This window comes from Netta rufina (assembly GCF_964035555.1).
Source record: "Netta rufina genome assembly, chromosome: Z".
NCBI lineage: Eukaryota > Metazoa > Chordata > Aves > Anseriformes > Anatidae > Netta > Netta rufina.
In genome coordinates this window covers 41,969,377-41,993,141 of record NC_140126.1, presented here as the reverse complement: position 1 = coordinate 41,993,141, position 23,765 = coordinate 41,969,377, and positions in this window count along the sequence as shown.

Genomic DNA, 23,765 nt, shown 5'->3' with positions numbered 1-23,765 from the left:
ATACTCATCAACTAGTTACATTTTGTTAAGAAACCATTACCATACCATACCATACCATACCATACCATACCATACCATACCATACCATACCATACCATACCGTACCCTACGCTACCCTACGCTACTGTACCCTACTGTACCCTACCCTACCGGACCCTACCCTACCCTACGAGACCCTACCCTACCTTACCGTATCCCACCCTACCGGATCCTACCTTACCGGACACTACAGTACCCTAGCCTACTGGACCATACCCTACTGGACCCTACCCTACCATACCCTACCGGACCCTACCCTACCAGACCCTAGTGTACCCTTGCCTAGCCTTGCCTAGCCTAGCCTAGCCTAGCCTACCATACCATACCACATCATACCATATAATACCACATCATACTATACTGTTACCTTCACCATACAAAATCCAGACATATTCATATGCTTCCCCCAAATTTCCTAGTCTTCTAAGTAGATATTTTACAGAAACTCAACCGATTGAAAGTTTAAATTACTTTTTTAGCTCAACCCTTTTCAAGTAAGTTTGCCAGTAAAACTGTCTGTCAAAGGTAAAATTATAAATGTTAACCAACAACAACGAATGTTATTGCAAGTATTGCTGGAGGCTGTCCTGAGGAGCCCCATACCCCTGAGGCCCCAGAGGAAGTTGGAATAAAGGAGGAGTTTGTCTCAGTTAATGAGGACTGGGTTAAGGAAAAATTAAGTAAGATGAACATCCATAACTCCGTGGATCCTGACGGGATGCACCCATGGGGGCTGAGGGAGATGGTGGAAGTTATTGCTAGGCCACTTCCCACCATCTTTGGTAAGTCATGGGGAATGGGAGAGGTGCCAGAGGACTGGAGGAAAACAATCACTCCAGTCTTCAAAAAGGTTGAGAAGGAGGACCCAGGTAACTATAGATCAGTCATCCTCATCTCCATCCCTGGAGAGGTGATGGAACAACTTATCCTTGACATTTTATCTAGGTATTTAAAGGATAAAAGTGTAAGAGGTTTCAGTTATATATAAGAACCTTTTTTTCACAGTGAGGGTGACAGAACACTGGAACAGGCTGTCTAGGGCAGGTTTGGAGTCTCCTTCCCTGAATACATTCAAAACCCACCTGGACACGCTCTTCTGTGACCTGATGTAGGTGTTCCTGCTCCAGAAGGGGGACTGGACTAGATGATATTTTAAGATCCCTTCCAACACCTAACATTCTGTGATTGTGATTGTGAGGCTAAGGCAAAATCTGCACTAAGGAAAATTTTCACAGAATCACAAAACCACAGAATGATTGAGATTGTAGGGGACTTCTAGAGGTCCTTTGGCCCGACCACCCTGCTCAAGCAGGGACATATACAGCATGTTGCCCTGGGCCATATCCAAGTAGTTTTTTAAAATCTCCAAGGAGCGAGACTCCACTACTGCCTAGATAACCTCTACCAGTGTTCAATGAGCCATACAGTAAAGTCCTTACTGCTGTTCACATTAAACCTCTTGTGTTCCAGTTTGTGCCCATTTCACTGTCAGTGAGAACAGTTTGTCATCTTTGCACCCTCTTTTCAGGTATTTATAAATATCTAGACTTTGAAACTTATGGGAAAGGAGTTGTACAAAAGGTTTTGATTGGTCTAGATTTATTTGCTTGGACTGCTATTTGTGCATGGCAAGATTGTAGCCCATAAATGAGGAAAGTTTTCAAATAACAAGAGAATAATAGAAAAGTAACCACAGTCATACTAAGTTACAAGCTGAAAAATGTGAGATGATGTGGCTTGGGCCTTCTGAACATCCATTCCACCTCTTTTTGTTATGATTCTGTATGTACCTTGTGGTACAGCTGCACTGAGACTCCTATCTTCCTATCTACTTTTTTATGCTTTTGATAACTAGCATTAGTCAGTCAGGATATGTTTATTCAAACTTTATTCAATGACTTTTATTCTAGCACTAACTACTTCTCACATCAGTCACTCTAATAAAAATGACTTATAAAAAAATTCAGAACCTTGACTAGTGTTAGACATTTAAACACCTATCTGAGATAGCTAGAAATAGAAATGAAAAAAAAAAAAAAAGAGGATAAAAAAAAATTCCCAAGAGATCAAATACCTCAATACTTTTTTTGAAATGTGTTTCTGCGAAATGTAAAGACATTCAATTAAATTAATTCAACTAGTAAACTTTACATGATATTTCAATTTCAGTACACAGCACACATTTACACAGTACACATTTATAATACATAGTACACAAAGGATATAAATATTAACTCAAAAAAAAAAAAAAATCCTAGAACAAATAATGCAGGAGGAGAAAAAAAATGAAGAAGAAAATATAAAATAGAACAAAACAACATCAACAACAACAAATTAAAAACACCTACCCAGGTCAGAAACAATAGTATAAAAAGATCTGAATGTTCTCAATATTGAGAGGAATTCAACCAAAATCTGACTATCACAAAGCATATTTAAGCAAAAATGTGCTTTTTCTTTTTTTGCTTTTTTTTTTTTTTTTTTTTTTTTCAGCATGATGGTATTGAATTCATTCTACTGAATAACAACTCTATTACCTTTGTCCTGTTACATTATTTTCTATCTAAAACCCTTCTCAGGACAAAATCCTTTGTCTCTCCTTCTGTAATATGCAACCAGGTCACATGGACTTGAACTTGCAACAGTGCTGTAGTTTAGTTTTACAGTGTTTATTGCCTGAAAATCTATTTTGAAAAGAGGTTACAACTCCTGACTACTCTCCAACAGAACTGCCTAAAAAAATAGCAAATCTGAAGTTAAGAGTCAGTCCTGCAGTTTTGTCAATTGTATAGGGTTAGGCAGATTTCTGATTAAAGAAGCTCTTTTTGCTTGTTTGTGTGTTTGTTTTGTCATTATGTTTTTGTTGTTGTTGCTGCTGCTGCTGTTTTTCCTTGATTTGCACAAAGAAATGTACACCTCATTAGTTAAGATCGTCTACCTCCAGACAAAACTTGCCAGATCTGAAGAGAGAATGATGAAAAATATGTCAATGTATATGCATGATCCTGCAATGTTATTGAACTAATCAGTCATAGCTGAATATGAAATGGAATACAAAATAGCCTGGGCTTTGTTAACAGTATATGGCAAATTATAAAAACGTGAAAAAAATGTTTATGCAAAGAAAGATTTAATTAAAATAATTACGGTTTAAATAATCTTTTTAGTGTCACAAAGACAGATCCTTTGGAAAAACATTTAAGACCTTATCTGAAGCAACAACATCCTCCCAGTATGTATTTCTAATCAAAGAAATACTTTACGATATACTGCAGTAAACAAGGAGAGATTCTGGATAAATACTTTATAAATTTTCTTCAACACATAGCTGTACAGCTATGAAAAATAGTACAATTGTGGTCATTGCTGACTTTTAGTCCTAGGTTACATGTGATCTTTTAGTCCTAGATTACATGTGATCTTTCCATTACATTATTGCTTTTGAAGAAAAGGCAAAAGTCATTAACAAAGTCAAGTAAATACTGTGTTAAGGGCTGTAGTCAATTAACCATTATGGGCCCAGTTGGATTCAGGGTACTGAACTATCACAATCACAGATTCACCAATAATGCATTAACCGATATGGGTCTGGTCGGATTCAGAGCACTGAACTCACCAGTAATGTGTAATCGCCCTTACTCTAGTCACGTTCAATGAGAACTATCACAGCTACGAACAACGCAGTTAAGTGCAATTTATTACAGCAACAGGTACACAGGTTATTTGGATTGCAGGTGATAATTTACTGTCTGCAAAAGCGAGCTAGCATGCATGAAATACACAAGTACACAGCCTGGCTATCAACACATTAAAAGGCACAAAGACTCTAGACATTTGTAAGTATTTGCTGAGACACCTGGTATAACCAAGTGTTCAAATCTTACCCCACAGCATCCCATTGTGGGGGAAAGAGAGGTTCAGCCTGTTGACTGATCCCGGAAGTCAGAAGGTATCCTTTGTGCTGGTATCTTCTCTACTAACCCTTTTCTCTTAAGCCAATTTATATTATTTTCTATCTTTTAGGTGGAGCTCTAGTCAAGCATATGTTGGTGTGGGATTATTCTGGGTTGTGCCTGCATGCACGAAGGGAGGGGTTTGCCTACAAGCACAGCGGGTGGGGTCCTGGGTTCTGGGGCGGGACGCTTTGACATTATATAAGACGATGTTGCGCAGTAATAAATTGGCTTACAGCACAGAACGCTGGTCGTCTTGTCCGTTTGTCCCGGGGTTTCCCAGGGAACTAGTCACTGCACCAAACCTGTCTGAATTTAAGAAGCAATTGGACTGTGCACTTAGTAACATGGTCTAAAATTTTGGGTAGACCTGTTTGCTGACAGGAGTTGGACTCAAAGATCCTTAAGAGTCCCTTCAAACTCGGGATATTCTATGATTCTATGATTCTATGATTTCATATTATAATGAGTAAAAGTTCACTAGAGTACAACATTTAGTCAGAAACATAACAGGTCATTTGCTCAAGGTAGCAAATATATAGCTCATTGGTCTTGATGTGCACAAGTAAAATCAAGTCCCCATCTTGACACAGAGCCTAACCTTGGTGTCTCCGCTGCACTCTACACTCTGTACGCTTCCTTAGAGTCAGCACACCAGGTTCCCGTAGTGTAATATGATCTAAGGTTGGAAACCTAGGGAACGCTTATACAATGAAGCTACCCTCCACCCTGAAAGCTTTTTCAATGCTGTACATTTTCTTTAAAAGGTGAATATTAGTTTAATTTTCCTTTTAGGCAATTACTCCACAATGAATGCACAGATATTGCACTACCTGTGCATTTTAACTATGTCTAGATGTTTTCCAATTTGAAGCATTATTGTGTTAGGATTACAGCAAATTCTATGTGCAGCTCAGCATATAAGACATTGTCCTTACATAGCCAGAGAATTTCAAATGAGTCACGAAGTCCATTTCTGACCTGTGTCTAAAACAGATGAAGTTTACACCACAAAAGTTGAAACACTGAAATTCAAGTCTAAGATTTTAAAATCCAAATCACTCTGATAATATTTTCATGTATGAAAGTAACATCTACATAAAATTCTATGAATCTGTAAGTATATATTTATATGAATAAGCAGAGCAGAAAAAAAATGTTCTCTGTAATTGAGCTTACCAAATATGCCACTGAAGTTTTGGCATACTTAATCTATTCAAACTGGAACTTTCACAGAAACCTGAACCTGATGTTCAAGATCAAGGGTTTTGGAGTTTCTGGAAAGGTTAATTAAAAATAAAAATGCTAACAAAAAAAAATGAATAAAATAAATAAGAGTAAACATTTTCAGAAATTATAATGGCAATGGAAAGAACATACTGAGATTTTGGATCACTTTTTTCAATTTTTGTGAACAATTTAACAAAAAGTAGGATTGCCTACATATTTTAGAGTTAAGACTTGAAATAAAAAGTGGAAGAAAACTCCACATTATTTATTTATTTTATGAGAGAATGATGTGAACCCAATGGGAGAGCAAAATATATTTTATTATTCGTATAATAATAAGTATTCACAGTAAGAATGTAAAGATATTTTTCTGATATTTCCCACTCATTTAACATTCTGGACACATTTATGTGTATACATATGGGCTTTGAGAAAAACGTACATTTTTTCTGTATTGAAGGAATAGTACATTTGGCTTCAGTTCTAGAATGCTAGGTCTTGTATCAAATCATAGAAGCACAGGTCCATTGCGAATGAGTTAAGAGACATTGGCTCTGATACTGCAAGTAAAGTAGCTTAGAATTCTTTCCTGGATTTTCATAGAACTAATCAATCTACAACGCATTATTCAGATTGGAGAGAATTATTAGTAAATGTAAATCTTTAAAGAACCAGAAGCAAATCTTTAAAGACTACTTATGTGTATTCTGAAGTATAATAAATCTTTTCATATAACTAAAATATCAGTCCCAGATTAAAGTGCGAATAACAAATATTCACTTACATCATTGATCTCAATGGAAGTAAAGATTCATTTGCATGCCTTCTCTTTCTTTCTTCAGCCATGAAATCTATATGCAAAATTCCTACTACTAATGGAATTTAAATGTGTTTTCATTTATTGATAAACTTCTTTATGCAAGGACATGTGAGAAATAAAGTTGTGGTTTTGCGGTGGAAAATTCCAGTAATCTTGAAAATTCAAAAGTGATTGTGCAGGCATAAGTGGCATAACAGTGGGGGTTATGTTAAAGGGAGAGTGGAAGACCCCACTGTCCCAAAATAAGGAGTATGAATAAGAGAAAAAAAGTCAAGAAGTTGCAGAATCAGCAAAAACAAAAAATCACAGGACCCTCCTGTCATAAGAGAAGAAAACAGAAAGAAATGGGAAATATATATATATATATATATATATATATATATATATATATATATATATATAATATATATATATATATATAAAATTAAAGGTTGGTCAAATAAAATTGTACATATATGGTATACTAACAGGAGTTAAGGTTATGAACCTGTAGAACTCAACCAATAAGGAGACAGTGGAGGAATCAAGCACTGGGTAATAGGGGATATAAGGTTATGATATACTTCTGTTGTGTGCTCCTTCTTGCAGAACACCCACCATTGCAATCGCAAATAAAAATGTTACTTCACTGATTACTCACCTAAGCCTGTGTTATTGGCTGCAGATTGTCTCTCCCAGACATTTTTTTTTTTTTTAATAAATACTGTTAAGTAGAAAATATTGATCTTTTACTTTATCTGAGACCGTCAAATAGTAAAACAGCACAATGCATTTGTTTGTTGTTGTAGAACAGGAAGGAGATTCTGTAGCATTTAGAAAACAAAAGCCAACAACAGCAATGACAATTTGCAACTTTGCCAGCAAGTTAAAATATAAGATGAAACAAGTCCTAAAGTTCATTTATAAGATGCAGTTGCTCTTGTAACTGCATCTTATTGTATTTGTAACCACTCGTAGTAAGTGCTGCTGCTTTGGTCATATTTTTCTACAAATTGTACTGAATTTTGTGCAGAAAATTGTACTTAGTCATAGATGACACAGCACCACCCTCACACACACACACACACACACAATATATATATATATATATAATTACCTTTATATGAACAGAGATTCATAAATCCTATTAATATAAGATTATTATAGAAATAACCTACATTGATCATTTTCACTCTGAAATTTTTTTAAAGGTTCATCTTGGAAATTCTGAGCCAGCCCAGATCCAGAACTAAAAAAATCTATGTCTGTAAATACAACACATCCTACCAATGGTAGTTTTCACATCTCTAAATTGTCATGCTTGGTAAATACTTCATGAGATCTTGTCAGATTATGAAAGACATGACACACCCTTAATATATTCACATAGAGCACCAGTCAAATTCAGGTCAATATATCTACTTAAGACTTAACATATCCTTGAAGGATCATCTAAGGAGTATTCATGGTATAGTATATATCTCTCTATATAGATTTAAGATATGTAGATATAAAAAACATAATCCTACTTTCTGTTAAGATTTTCTGTTGTTTAGGATTTTGTTTTGTTTTATTTTGCTTTGCTTTGTGGTTTGGTTTTCTCTGTACTGTTCTACTGCTGAATTTAGGTGTCTTGAACTATTCATTGGGCGATTATTTGTATTCCCTGTACACAGGTATATTTTAATTGAGTTAGAACTACTCAATGGAAGTTATTACAAGGACAATTAAGTATGGTCATTGTGCTATGAAGCAACATTCTTCCTGCACAGGTTAAAATTCTCATTTTATTTTATTTTTAATGTTTCCTCAATTATTTCCTGGATTTTGTCAGTTTTTTGTTTGTTTGTTTGTTTTGGTTTGGTTTGTTTTCAATTTTCAGAAACACATTTTTTTATGTTTTTATTATTATTATTATAGTTGTTTATTATTATTATTATTGTTTTTATTGTTATTGTTGTTATTATTATTATTATTAGTTTTTGTTTCTTAACACCCTATCTAAATGTTTTCTTCTCATCCTGCCTTTTGGCATGACTTACATTTGCTAACAAGTTTGTCAAGAAAAACTGAATGTTGGCAGATCTGAGCTCATCAGAATTCCGTTCTTCATTACCTCTGTCAACACCGATGTGCTTAACAGCACTGCAAATTTCTAGCTGGCTGCTCCTAATTTGACTACTACATAAATAAATAAATAAACAAACAAACAAACAAACAAACCATTCGCAAAGAACTAATTTCCAGGCATTGTATTGGATACATCACACATAAAGAAGACAAAGTTTCTTTTTAAAATGTAATTCATGCTCCAAAAGCACATTTGTATATTGGAAGGTAGAACCTAGAAGATCAATTGTACTCTTTAATATTGTAATAAGGTTTTAGACATTCACTCTAAAGAATCACAGAATCACAGAATTTCTAGGTTGGAAGAGACCTCAAGATCATCGAGTCCAACCTCTGACCTAACGCTAGCAGTCCCCACTAAACCATATCCCTAAGCTCTACATCTAAACGTCTTTTAAAGACTTCCAGGGATGGTGACTCCACCACTTCCCTGGGCAGCCTGTTCCAATGCCTCACAACCCTTTCAGTGAAGAAGTTCTTCCTAACATCTAACCTAAAACTCCCCTAGTGCAACTTAAGCCCATTCCCCCTCGTCCTGTCACCAGGCATGTGGGAGAACAGACCAACACCCACCTCGCTACAGCCTCCCTTGAGGTACCTACAGAGAGCGGTAAGGTCACCCCTGAGCCTCCTCTTCTCCAGGCTGAAGAAGCCCAGCTCCCTCAGCCGCTCCTCGTAGGACTTGTTCTCCAGGCCCCTCACCAGCTTCGTCGCCCTGCTCTGCACCCGCTCAAGCACCTCCATGTCCTTCTTGTAGCAAGGGGCCCAAAACTGAACACAGTACTTGAGGTGCGGCCTCACCAGAGCCGAGTACAGAGGGACGATCACCTCCCTAGCCCTGCTGGTCACACTGTTTCTGATGCAAGCCAGGATGCTGTTGGCCTTCTTGGCCACCTGAGCACACTGCTGGCTCATATTCAGCTGACTATCCACCATCACTCCCAGGTCCTTCTCTGCCTGGCAGCTCTCCAACCATTCCTCTCCCAGCCTGTAGCTCTGCTTGGGGTTATTGCGCCCCAGGTGCAGGACCCGGCACTTGGCCTTGTTGAACTTCATGCAGTTGACCTCAGCCCATCGGTGCAGCCTATCCAGATCCTCCTGCAGAGCTTTCCTACCCTCAAGCAGATCGACACACGCACCTAACTTGGTGTCATCTGCAAACTTACTGAGGGTGCACTCAATCCCATCATCCAGATCATCAATAAAGATATTAAAGAGGACCGGCCCCAGCACCGAGCCCTGGGGGACGCCACTAGTGACTGGCCTCCGACTGGACTTGACTCCATTCACCACGACTCTTTGGGCCCAGCTATCCAGCCAGTTTCCAACCCAACGAAGCGTGCGCCAGTCCAAGCCAAGAGCAGCCAGTTTCTTGAGGAGAATGCTGTGGGAGATGGTGTCAAAAGCCTTGCTGAAGTCAAGGTAGACCACATCCACAGCCTTTCCCTCATCCACCCAGCGTGTCACTTTGTCATAGAAGGAGATCAGGTTTATCAAGCAGGTCCTGCCTTTCATAAACCCATGCTGACTAGGCCTGATCGCCTGCTTGCCCTGCAAGTGCTGCGTGATGACTCTCAGGAGGATCTGCTCCATGAGCTTCCCTGTCACTGAGGTCAAACTGACAGGCCTGTAGTTTCCCGGGTCTGCCCTCCGGCCCTTCTTGTAGATGGGCGTCACATTTGCTAGCCGCCAGTCAACTGGGACCTCCCCCGATAGCCAGGACTGTTGATAAATGATGGATAGTGGCTTGGCCAGCTCCTCTGCCAGTTCCCTCAGTACCCTTGGGTGGATCCCATCCGGCCCCATCGACTTGTACACATCCAAGTGCCGTAGCAGGTCACCAACCAGTTCTTCGTGGATAGTGAGGGCCACATCCTGCTCCCCATCCCCTTCCACCAGCTCAGGGTACTGAGTATCCAGAGAACAACCGGTATTGCCGCTAAAGACTGAGGCAAAGAAGGCATTGAGCACCTCCGCCTTTTCCTCATCTCTTGTAACTAAGTTTCCCCCCGCATCCAGTAAAGGATGGAGATTCTCCTTAGTCCTCCTTTTTGTGTTGATGTATTTATAGAAACGTTTTTTGTTATCTTTAACGGCAGTAGCCAGATTGAGCTCCAGATGAGCTTTGGCCTTCCTAATTTTATCCCTGCACAGCCTCGCTACATCTTTAAAGTCCTCCCTAGTGGCCTGCCCATGTTTCCAAAGATTATAAACCCTCTTTTTTCTCCTAAGATCAAGCCACAATTCTCTGTTGAGCCAGGCTGGTCTTCTTCCCTGCCAGCTCGTCTTTGGGCACGTGGGGACAGACCGTTCCTGCGCCATTAAGATTTCCCTCTTGAAGAGCGCCCAGCCTTCCTGAACCCCTCTGCCCTTCAGAACCACCTCCCAAGGGACTCCACCAACCAGTGCCCTGAGCAGCTCAAAGTCAGCCCTCCGAAAGTCCAATACAGCGGTTTTACTGGTCCCCTTCCTGGCCTCGCCAAGAATAGCGAACTCCACCATTTCGTGGTCACTTTGCTCAAGACAGCTCCCGACAATCACATCCTCCACCAGTCCTTCTCTGTTTGTGAAGACAAGGTCTAGCGGGGCACTACCCTTGGTAGGTTCACTAACCAGCTGCATCAGGAAGCTATCTTCCACGCTCTCCAGAAACCTCCTAGACTGCTTTCTCAGGGCTGTGTTGTGCTTCCAGGATATGTCAGGGAAGTTGAAGTCCCCCACGAGTACAAGCGCTGAAGATTTTGCAACTTCTGTCAGCTGCCTGTAGAATTCCTCATCCGTCTCCTCATCCTGGTTCGGCGGTCTATAGCAGACCCCGACCAGGACACTAGCCTTGTTGTCCCTGCTGATCCTAACCCAAAGGGACTCGACCTTGTCATTCCCAGCCTCGAGTTCTACAACCTCGAAAGACTCTCTAATATAGAGAGCCACACCACCACCCCTTCTCTGCTGCCTGTCCCTTCTATAGAGCTTATAGCCAGGCATTGCAGCACTCCAGTCATGAGACTGGTCCCACCACGTCTCCGTGATGGCAACCAAGTCGTAGCCTGCCTGCCGCACGATGGCTTCCAGCTCCTCCTGTTTGTTACCCATGCTGCGTGCATTGGTGTAGATGCACTTCAGCTGGGCCATTGCCTTATCCTCCAGCCTTGCCATTGTTCCCCCTGGCACAGCCCCAACAATCCTAGCTTCAGCCCCATCCCCCTTCCTACCTAGTTTAAAGCCCTCTCAATGAGCCCTGCCAGCTCCTGGCCCAGGATCCTTTTTCCCCTAAAAGATAGGGACCCGTCTGTGGCCATCAGGCCAGGTGCTGAGTAAAGTGCCCCATGATCAAAAAAAACAAGATTTCTGCGTTGGCACCAGCCCCGGAGCCATGTGTTTAACAGGTGGGCTTTCCGTGTCCTCTCTGAACCCCTCCCTGCCACCGTAGGGATGGACAAAAACACCACCTGCACTCCCGCTCCATCCACTAACCGACCCAGTCCCCTAAAGTCTCTTTTGATAGCCTTCAGGCTTCTCTCTTCGATGTTGTCACTGCCCACCTGGACTATCAAAAGAGGGTAATAGTCAGAGGGGCGTACCAGGTTGGGAAGCTTCCTGGCAACGTCCCTGACCCTGGCCCCAGGGAGACAGCAGACTTCCCTACGGGTAGGGTCAGGCCGACAAATAGGGCCCTTTGTTTCCCTAAGAAGAGAGTCTCCCACAACAATAACCCTCCTGTCTTTCTTGATGGAGGCAGTCCTGAGGCGTGGAGTCGACCTCCTCGCCCTAGGCATCCTCCTGGGAACATTTGCTACCTCTTCCTCAGCTACTGGTCTGTCGAGCTCCAGGGCCTCGAACCTGTTGTGTAAGGGCACCTGGGAATGCGGGGCCGGAAGGGGAGGGCGTCACCTGCGATGTCGAGCAGGGACCTGTTTCCATTCCTCCTCAGCTCCCAAATCCCCTCCCTCTGCCCGACGGCTACAGGGCAGGGGGTCCACCCCCATTTGAGGAGTCTCACCTCGGTACCTCCCCTTGAGGCCCTGCAGGGAGTTACTCCACAAGTCTATCTCTCACTCACACTCCCTGATGGCCCTCAAAGTCAGCAGTAAACCAGTTGAGGTCAATTAATATCTCATAATAAGACTTAATGTCTAATAGAACAGAAAGTTAAATCTGCAATTTTCACTTTAACATGTTTTACTTTTTAGTTCTTTCTTATGTGTGGTTTGTAAATGAGAGTATGAATGTACATGTACTTCTTATTAGAAAAGAGAAATACCAGAAAAAAAAAAAAAAAGAAAAAAAGAAAAAAAGAAAAAAAAAAACTTTCCACCTATGGTAAAATATGGGAAGCATCTGTGCAAAATGAAAGGCAGGTCCTGCTTGACAAACCTGATCTCCTTCTATGACAAAGTGATGTGTTGATAGATGAGGGAAAGGCTGTGGATGTGGTCTACCTTGACTTCAGTAAGGCTTTTGACACTGTTTCCCACAGCATTCTCCTCAAGAAACTGTCTGCTTGTGGTTTGGACTGGCACACTCTTCATTGGGTTAAAAATTGGTGGGGTAGCCAGGCCCAAAAAGTCATGGTGAATGGAGTTAGTTAGTCGTAGGCTGGTCACTAGTGGAGTCCCACTAGAGCCAGTTCTCTTTAATATCTTTATTGATGATCTTGATGAGGGGATCGAGTGCACCCTCAGTAAGTTTGCAGATGACACCATGTATGTCGATCTGCTCTAGGGTAGGAAGGCTCTGCAGGAGAATCTGGATAGGCTGCACCGATGGGCTGAGGCCAACTGTATGAAGTTCAACAAGGCCAAGTGGCGGATCTTGCAACTGGGGCACAACAACCCCAAGCAGAGCTACATGCTGGGAGATGAGTGGTTGGAAAGCTACCTGTTGGAGAAGAACCTGGGAGCATTGGTTGATAGTTGGCTGAATATGAGCCAGCAGTGTGCTCAGGTGGCCAAGAAGGCCAACAGCATCCTGGCTTGCATAAGAAACAGTATGGCCAGCAGGGCTAGGGAAGTGATTGTCCCCCTGTACTCAGCTCTGGTGAGTCCACACCTCGAGTACTGTGTTCAGCTTTGGGCCCCTTGCTACAAGAAGGACATGGAGGTGCTCGAGAGAGTCCAGAGAAGGGCAACGAAGCTGGTGAAGAGTCTGGAGAACAAGTCTTATGGCTGAGGGAGCTGGGATTGTTCCATCTGGAAAAGAGAAGGCTCAGGGGAGACTTTATCGCTCTCTATAGATACCTTAAAGGAGGCTGCAACAAGGTGTGGATTGGTCTATACTCCCACATGCCTGGTGACAGGATGAGGGGGAACGGGCTAAAGTTGTACCAAGGGAGGTTTAGGTTGGATATTAGGAAGAACTTCTTTACTGAAAGGGTTGCTAGACATTAGAATAGACTGCTCAGGGGAGTGGTTGTCACTGTCCCTGGAGGTCTTTAAAAGATGTTTAGGTGTAGAGCTTGGTGATATGGTTTAGTGGAGGACTTGTTAATGTTAGGTCAGAGGCTGGTCTAAGTAATCTTGGAGGTCTCTTCTAACCTAGATGATTCTGTGATTCCGTGAAAAGTGTTTGCTTGGAACTTTTGGTTCCTTTTGTCTTTTTGCCTACAAAGACATGACTTATTCCTTTTGTCCATTACATAACACTTATTAGAAGTACTTTCTTAATCTATAGGAAATACCCCATATTTGATATTTCTTTCAAATATAGCATTACTGAAGTTTTCATAAGTGTTATAAACTGTCAATGTACTAAATGATTGTCAATATCTTCATTTGTATTTATGTTTATTATTTTCAATATTTCATTATGTTTTAATCAAATTTGATTACTTCAATCTACTAGCTAAATATGAAGAAGAGATAATGAATGGAAAGAGGAGTTGGGGAATTCAGCTTCCAAAGTCTGACTCTCTGTGGGATCATTATTTCAGGCAGTCAATTAAAAGTCATCCACTCTTCTGTAGAGTACTGAGAAAATTAGCAAGGTAACAGGTCCCTGAAAAATGCCTTAAATATGTGTCTGCATCAGGTTTTTAAGGCTAACTGTAAATCTAGTCTCAGCAGCAGGATTAAGACTACAGCACTTACCAGAAAAATGGCATTTAATTTCATAAGACCTGTCATTTCAGAAACACAAATGTCTTTGAGCGTTAGACATCGTTAGATTATGTAAGCAAAGGTGTGAAGGATCTGAATTTTGGATTTAAGCAGCTAGGTAAATTAATCTTTTTTACTTTTGGTGGAACCAATCTCTGTCTCTCTGTAGGAGGTTGTAGAGTCTCCTTCTTTAGAGATATTCAGAACCCAGCTGGGTGCCATCCTGCACAATGTGTGTGCTCTAGGTGATCCTGCTCAGCAGGGGCATTGGACTAGATAATCTTTGTAGGTCCCTTCCAACCTTGGCCACTCTGTGATTCTGTGAATATACAGTTTGATTTTTTTCTGTATCATTTAATATAGATAAAATCTTTACATGAATCATAACCAGATAATTCTTTTATTGAGTTAATACTTGGATTTTATGTGATGATAGAAACATACATCTATGAATTTTAGTCATCTAACATCAACTATGCCATCATAAGTGTGAATGCTCACATCTCAGATTCAATCTGCTCAGATTTTTCATGGGGAGAGACATATGTTTTTTTTGTTTGTTTGTTTGTTTTTTACCTTGAATAAGAAAATAACATGACATTTTACAGATATGTTGCAAAATATATACATTTTTTTCAGTATATAATTGCACTGCATAATACATATATAATAAAACTTGCTGTCCCCCACAAAATAAAGAGATTTGCTCACCTTATAACATGGTAATAGAGATTGCTTTATGGACTGAATGAAATTAGCTGCTTCTACTTGAAAGAAAATTTGTTCTAGTTGTTGGGTATACTTGTCTTACCATCAGGGGAAATGTTACTTTTTCTTTCTATGTGTATTGGCTCCATGTGGCAAGGGCTTGCTAGCTGAGGGCCTGCAGGGGTCGCCTCTGTGAGAAGAGTCCAGAAGCTTCCCCATGTTAGATAACAGCCAGATCCAGACGTCTCCAAAAGGAACCCACTGCTGGACAGAGCCAAGCAAGAGTGCTGCACTTTTTTTTTATTTCATTATTATTATTTTTATTTATTTTTATTTTTATTTTTGAGAAACAATCCTGCAGACACCAAGGTCAGTGAAAAAGGAGGGAAAGGAGGTGCTCCAGGTACCAGAGATGAAGTTCCCCTGTGGCCGGTGGAGAGGTCCATTCTGAAACAGGCTGTCCCCATGCAACCCATGTGTCGCGTTAAGGGGTGTAGCCAATTAACCGTTATGGGTCCAGTCAGACTCAGGGTACTGAACTATCACAATCACAGATTCACCAATAACGCATTAACCGTTAGGGGTCTGGTTGTTTCAGAACACTGAACTACCAGTCACGGATTCACCAATAACATATAACCACCCTTACTCTAGTCGCGTTTAATGAGAACCTTCATGAGTAGGAACAATGTAATCAAGTGCAATTTATTACAGCGACAGGTACACAGGTTCTTTGGATTGCCGGCGATAGTTACTATCTTGCAAAAGCAAGCTAGCATGCATGAAATACACAGATGACAAAGGTGCTCAGCCTGGAAATTAACATGTTAAAAGACACAAAGACTCTATAGAGATTTCTAAGTTTCCACAGGGACACACAGTATAACCAAGTGTTCAAATCTCACCCAAAGGCATCACAATGGGGTGGGGTGGGAGGGGGGGGGAGGAAGAGAGGCGCAGCCTGTCAACTGATCGCAGGAGTCAGGAGGTCCTCAGGATGGTGTCTCCCCTGACAGTGGTATCTTGACAATGGTACCTTCCCTGATATCCCCTCCCTCTTAGGTCAATTTATATTATTTTCTATCTTTCATGTGGAGCTTGAGTGATTCTAGTCAAGCATCTCTTAATTATGATTAGTGAGAAGTTCTCCCGTCTCCATTTAAAGTAATAGGCTCCGAGAAATTCAGAGCGCATACCCAGTGAGGGGTGGTTGCACCTTGGAGGCGGGTAGCTTTTGGGATGGAGGTGTGTTTTGATATCATAATGATATTATAATGAGCAAAAGTACACTAGGGTACAGCATTTGTCAAGACATGACAGGTCCTTGGTTGAGGGTAGCAAAAAGTGCAGCTTATTGGTCTCAGTGTGCACAAGAATAATCGAGTCCCCACCTGGTCACAGAGCCTAGCCATGGAGTCTCCACTCCACTCTATGCTCTGTACTGTTCCTTAGAATGAGCACACCAGGTTCCCCCAGCACGATAGCATCTAAGGTTGGAAGCCTAGGGAACGCTCAGGTAATGCAGTTACGCCCTACCCTGAAAACCTCTTAAATGCTGTACATTTACTTTAAAATATGAATGTTAGTTTTATTTTCCTAGTTACTTAAGTAATTGCACCACATAATCCACCCTGTGACTATAGTCACTCAAGCATCACAACATTTGGAATATGTTGGGGATATCACATACATTCTTGGGACAAGGTTTATTGAGTGTATTTACATTATGTAAGGATGATAAACATTTCACCACAAGCCAAAGTTTAATGTACAAACTAATTGTCAATATAAAGCATAATACAGTGAGTATTAACAGAACAGGGTGAAGCATCTTGTTAAAGATTCCCATGGCAGCTGGTGACCATCCAAACAAAGCGTCCCACCAACAGTGTCTTTCATCTCTCTTTACTCTTTCCATCACTCGATGTATTTCTTGTACGTCATGATGGACAGTAATCAGAGTCTTTTGTCCATTTTCTCGAACTTGTGTCATCAGCCACGTCAAGTCCTCATGTTTTTTCATGCAATTTCTTCAACAAGGTGAGGTTCATTCCAATAGGAGTAGGCAGCAGATCATGAAGCAGAATATAATTAGATACGATAAGTTGACAAGAGGTTACAGGAGCTGCGTAACTAAAATCACATCGTAGAATTTTGGTAAAATTACAAACACAAACATTAGAGTGATTACTGGTATCTACAATTGTATTATCTATGACAATAGGATCACAATGGGTTCCTATGCAAACACAACCTTTCCCAATATATACAAGTACAGTTTCAAGGGTTTAATTAAGATGTATCTCAAATTGGCAAATATTTTGTTCAGTGTCAAGACAAATGTCTTGGGCTTCCAGCGTGTTACTTTCACAGATGAAGCCTTTTTGTTCACACACAATGCATGCATTCACATCAGTTGTTTGCCACTTTCCTCCCTTTTGATGGGCCCATACTTTATGCTCCTTAGGATAAAGTATAATTCCATTATGATTGAGGCCTAATGCAATGATTGGATATACATTGTATACAGTGGCATTACTTATAGTAAGTATAAAGGCAACAATTTTATCATTTTATGCATAATAGATAAAGTTGACTAATTGTCACCATGCTTGAAACTCCTTTTCAAATTCTGAAGCATTATCCCAAATCAATTTTTGAATTTCAGTGGGCAAAGTTCCTCCTTCTCCTTCTCTAATGATAGCTGCTGCTACAGATTTTATCCATAACTGTGCTTGGATGCAGCTCAAGGCAAGGGATGTGTTGCCTTGAGTTTTTTCCAAGGGCATTTACAATTAATAGATGACCATTTTCCTCAATTTGTTCCCAATGGGGTAAAACATATGATAGAAGCCATTGATTTGCTCCTAAGGCCAATAAGGATGGTTGTTCCAGTTTCCTTAGGTCATCTGTAGTAAAAGTTATTCTACTCATTAGGACCTCAGCATCCGTGCTATTTAGTATGCCTAATCCTGTTCCCAATAATCATGTTGCATCCCATGGCATGCACCGAGATTGTTTCAGAGAACGTCCATGTAACTATGCTAATCAGCTGGTGTAAGCAGTTCTCGAAAGGGTGGTACATTTTTAGTTGATTTTGGATATATTAATGTGCAGCACTAGCTCTACCCTTTTTAGGGACCAACTAGGGTTCAAGAGAATTTGTTTTTGTCCCACATTTTTAATTATGTGAGGACCTCTGTTGAATATGGAAGGAGTTAGAGGATGGGAGGCCGAGTTGGTTCATTTTTGAATATCTGCAGGGGCAGAGGCTTCTTATCCTTTGCAGTCGATGAAGATGTTTCTGTATTAATCATAAATTCAAATAGTAATCCTGTGCCTCTGTAACCCCAAAGACAGTACACAATTACGGGTTTGGTGAAAGTAAAATTGCACCAGCAATCAAAATTTGATTCAGTTATTTTGGTACAATCAGTATTATAATTTTGTGGTCTGGTAGAACCAACTGTCTTAATTTCATTCAGCTGATTGTAAGTGGATCCATTAGTTATTCGGCAACTGATTTGTATTGTCTGGCCAGACATGGCTTGAAGTTCAGCAATTCTTAGAGTTGTTATATTTACTACTTTTTTTTTTTTTTTTTTTTTTTTTTTTTTGAGAAACACACTGTGCTTTCACCATATATCTGTATATCTTTAGCAGTAACTCAGGATCATTACATGCAAGTTTTTGAAGTTTAGCATATTATGTGTTTTGATACAGGAATGTGAATATCCTGTGAAAAATAACACCATGTACTTGGACAAGAGTATTTGTATTGTACTCATAGAAAACACAATCAGTAATGTCTAAATGCGGCATAAAATTGAAATAATACACATGCACATAAAAACGTATAGATGATGATGGATTGAAAAAGTTAGAAGATGGACCAAAAAGTACTAAAAAATACTGAAAAACCCAAGAATTTTGGCCAATCAAAGATTTCATTTAGTTTAGAGGAATTCAATTGTCTTCTGATATATGGCATAGACATTCAAGTTGCAGTTAAATCTTCTTAAAATTTCCAGATGAATCAATGACTGTAAAAAATAAAATATATACCTTTATTAAATTTAGTATCTGTGACAGGTTTTGTTTTGTTTTCTTGCAGAAATCCTGGAGCTAGACTTTTCTTGGAGAACCAGAGACTCAGATATGTCCTGTAACTAAGATTAAATGTCAGATTATTGGAATTAGATGAATTAGTTAATCTTTTAGATTCCTCCCAATACAAGCTATTCTATGATTCTATGATTAACATAAGGCAAAAGTATTTTGAAGGTATATCCAACAATTTAAGCTCAATATAAACTGAAGTTTTAGCATTTATATATAAAACATTTTAGTGTGGCCAATTGTTTTTATAACAGCATTGTTGGAGTGCATGCTTATAGTAGTCTGAACATACATTTTAAAACAATAGGCCAGGAATCTGGGAGTACAGGGGTTAAGTACTATTGTGGGCATATTTTTATTTTAAAATATCTTGTTTAGGAATAATTACAATATCTTTTTCAGATATTTCATATTTTAGTTGTTAATAATTCTAGGTGCATTTTAATATACAGTTCTTTTTATTTTCACATGGGATTTCAGCTTGTAGAAGAAACACAGGAAATATTGGATGATGTTTAGTAGGCAATAAAGGAAGATAAAATGAAGCTTAATCTCCCAGTAGAAAAATGCAAAATGGTAATAACTAGTTAAAACCATTAGGTCTTTATTAAAGGCTATTTAATCATGTAGCTGGAGGATTTTTTACAGAATGAAAACATAAAAATTAAAAAATAAAAAAGAAATTTAATACTTGTACTTTTGAAACAAGTTTATGATGAGTGTAAAATAGCAAAAGAGAAATTCCTGAAATACCTCCTATGAACAATAGATGATAATTAATCAATTAATAGTATATATAATAGCAATATAAAATTGATAATAATTTCAAATCCATAAAATATTTAATTGAAATCTGAAAGAAAAGCCAATGGTGTGGGACAATTTCTCCTTTTGCTGTCACTTTTACAGTTTTCTGAAATCTAGAGAATCAAATGCTTTAAATGTATCTATAATAATGTATTTACATTTTTAAAAATGAGGCAAAGCAAGTCAAGAGGAAGATGAGAAAAGGAAAGGGGAAAGGGGAAAGAAGAATGGGGAAAGGGAAAAGGGGGAAAGGGAAAGGGGTAAAGAGAAAGGGGAAAAGGGAAAGGGGAAAAGGGAAACAAACAAGCTAAAAACAGGTCTTCGATTCTATACAATCTTCATTGCCAGGTGCTTCCTACAGGTCTTTTGAAAATTGAACAGGACTCTCCAGATTTTTATAAGCAACAGACATGGTAGCAGAAAAAGTAGTATTTATCACAGATCTTCAAAATGCAGAAGAATGATGCATGTCCTCTATCATGAGACCTAACTAAACAAAACCAGAGCACCACAAAGAAAGAAAGAAGCAAAAATATTTAGACACAAGAATGTTTTGCACTGAGACAGAAAGTCCTTCACCAAGATTAGGAGTTAACTTTGATGCTGTAGAGCATGCAATAGCTTGGCCATAAGGAAGCAGTTGTACCTGGAGCACAGGCAACATATGGGTTGCTGAGGCAACTGCCAGCAAGTGGAGAACCTTCTAGTGGGTGTGGCTGTGAGACACAGCCACAGTCGCAGCCAGTCGTCAGGTGCCATAGCAACCTACTCCAGTTGGTGCCAGATGTTGATGGCTCCACCTGTAGCAGATACCTCTGTGGTAACAGTGCTGATAATACAGTGTTCTGCCTGCTGCTGAGCAGTGCTTGCACAGCTATGATTTTTCCTCTTTTTTGAGTTTTTCTCTCTTGGCTTCCCCAGTGAGCACATTCAGGCTGGGAGGAGCGGAGCTGGGGCAACTGACCAAAACTGACCAAAGTTTCCAAAGACACCAAAAGTATCCCATACTGTATGATGTCATGTTCAGACATAAAATCTTGAGGAAAAGAGAAGGAGGAGGCCAATGTCTGTGGTGTAATGTTTGTTTTCCCAAGCAGCTAGCATGTGTGCCGAGACCCTGAATCCTTGGAAGTGATTGGACATCTGCTCCATGGGGAGTGGTAAATAAAAATTACATATTTTACTTTGTTTTTGCATACAGTTTTGCTTCACCTATAAAACCATATTTATCTTGTGAATTTTCAGCAATAACTCTTATTGCTGACCCTCATTCCAGTGAAGGGAAGCAAGCAGGAGACTGAGTGGAGATTTATCTGTTAGCCAGGGCCAACACTTCACAAAGAAAACTTAGCTGAAGAGGGATAACTGACAGTTCAATGTATCACCTCCTGTATAAATAATATTTTCATTACTATATGTCAGCTGTGCTCTGCTGAATTCTCTTTGACAGAAAAAAAAACCAAAACAAAACAAAAAAACCAACAAAACCAAACAAATAAACAAAACAACAACAACAACAAAAAACACCTTTGCAAGATGTGGAAGTCTTTTTTTTTTTTTTTTTTTTTTTCCCTCAAAACAGAGTACACCCTCAAAATAGGGGCCAAACCAAGTCTGTGTTAATTTGTATAGTTTTGTAGGGAACAGGTGAAAATTAATATAACCTCAGTTATGCCTCTGGAAACTGTTAGCAAGTACATGTATGCGCTATTAAATGTTAACAACCATAAAAAAAAAAAATGTATTTAATGGTTAGTATTTTAATTTTTTCATAGTTATGACTATTACATTGTGCATGACCATATGTTTTTGTTGCTCTTCCACATGCAACAAAAAATCTGTCTAGCATGTGCTGTTAAATACAATAATCATCTCTCTGAAAGGGTAATTCATACCATAAACTGTCTCAGGCTTTTTTGTTTTAATAAGAGAGAATGAAACAAAACTGTTTTCTTCTTGTACATCTCTTTTACATCTTCAATAAAACCTTGGTTTTAATATTATTTGGAAACATGAGAATTTGACAGTTGCCTAAACTGTTCAGAAAAGACATCTTTATGACAAGTGCAGGTAATCATATAAACTGTAGTTTTTGAGAACAAGATTAAGTCTAATACCTTGTTGTTTAGGCCTTATGGAAATTTTGTTTTAGATGTTTTGTTCTCTGAGATCCAAGATCTCTGCAGGAGACTCAAAATTTAAAAAAAAAAATGCAAAAATAAGTAGGAATGCATAAAGAAGATAAGAGAGACTGTGGCTTTTAGATTTATAAGAGGCACGATCATAACATTTATTAGAAGGATAACAATAACAATTGATAAAAGTGGCATCTTGAAACACTATAGGTATACTAGATATATCACGTTTACAGTTTGATGCAAAATACATGCTGAGACAAGTGGTTTGCTTTGTTCTTCTAAATAAGTAATTGTCGTCATCCATTTTCTTTTACCGGAGTAACTGTGTATATTATTTTCACTTGTATAGTTCTCATACACTTGCTGAGTTAGATACCTTGAGAATAAGCCTTACATTTAAAATAAATAAATAAATAAATCTCAATTTAATCAGAGAATAAGTTAAAATGATGATGTGGGATAACCCGACCGAAAGCCCCGGGACAAATGGACACAACGACCAGCGTTCTGTGCCGTAAGCCAATTTATTGCTGCGTGACAGTATCTTATATAGTGTCAAAACGTCCCACCCAGGAACCCAGGACCCCTCCCACTGTGCTCACAGGCACCCCAGACCCCTCCTTTTGTGCACGCAGGCACAACCCAGAATAATCACACATCTCCCCCCTCTTTATGCAGTAATGTACCCCCTTTAACCCGTTATGCTAAGCGTGATTTAATCATAACTACTTAGGGACAAGTATCCATCCTAGGAGCAAGCGGTGGCAATGGGAACCCTTCATGATTTTTGGTGAGAATGGTCAGCATGCTGCGATTCATTATACTGCTTCTATCTATTTTTGCTTTAATACATACATATACTAGCCCTATCACAATGAATACTATTACCAGTAGCAATATTGTTTGTAAGAGCGATTTAAGCCATCCTTCTAGATGAAAGCCTAGCCCCTCGAGAGTTGCCCCCAGCCAATTCTGTTCTGCGTCACGCTGCTCTTCTTTTATTTTGCCTTCTACCTGGGCTATTTGGGATATGTCACATTCTACATCGGCAGTTACATTCGGAATGTGTATACAACAATGGCCAACCTTATCTTTAAGGTATCCACAGACACCATGTTCCTTTAACAGAAGCATATCCGGGGCCAATCTATTCTGCAGGGTCATTCTTGTTGTGGCTTGTAACTGTATATTTAATTCCTTAAACCCCTTTTTGGTTATGTTGGACAGTCTATGTACTTGCCCCATCAAATTGTATATCAGCTCCCTGTTGTGGTAGGAGGCTATCGGGGCAAACAACGATTCTACCAACCATCCTATCTTTACCCCAGTGGATGGTTCCTGCCACTCATCGTCTTCTTCACTTACTTCTCTTTTTGTCCTTCTCTCTATGAGAGGAGATTTTTTCCAAAGCGGGCAAAGGGTGGGCAATCCTAAAGTAATTTCTTTTACTGGGCCATCCAAACTTAAATGAGTCGTCCAAGTTCTATCACTGGTGGCCCATACAAAATGTCCCATGCTTCGTATAGTCAAAGATTTACAATTCACTAAGGTCTTTTCCCTACCAGTCTGGCTGGCTATATTCCGGTTGGTTATACTCATGTTGACTTGTAGACCTCTGCATGCACATCCGGTGGCTAAGGCTATCTTTACCGGGAGCAGAGATATTGTTTCTAAAGCAGTATCACAATTGAATATTTGTGTACAATTCCACCACGGGACTGCCTTTACCCTCTCCTGACTACTAGTT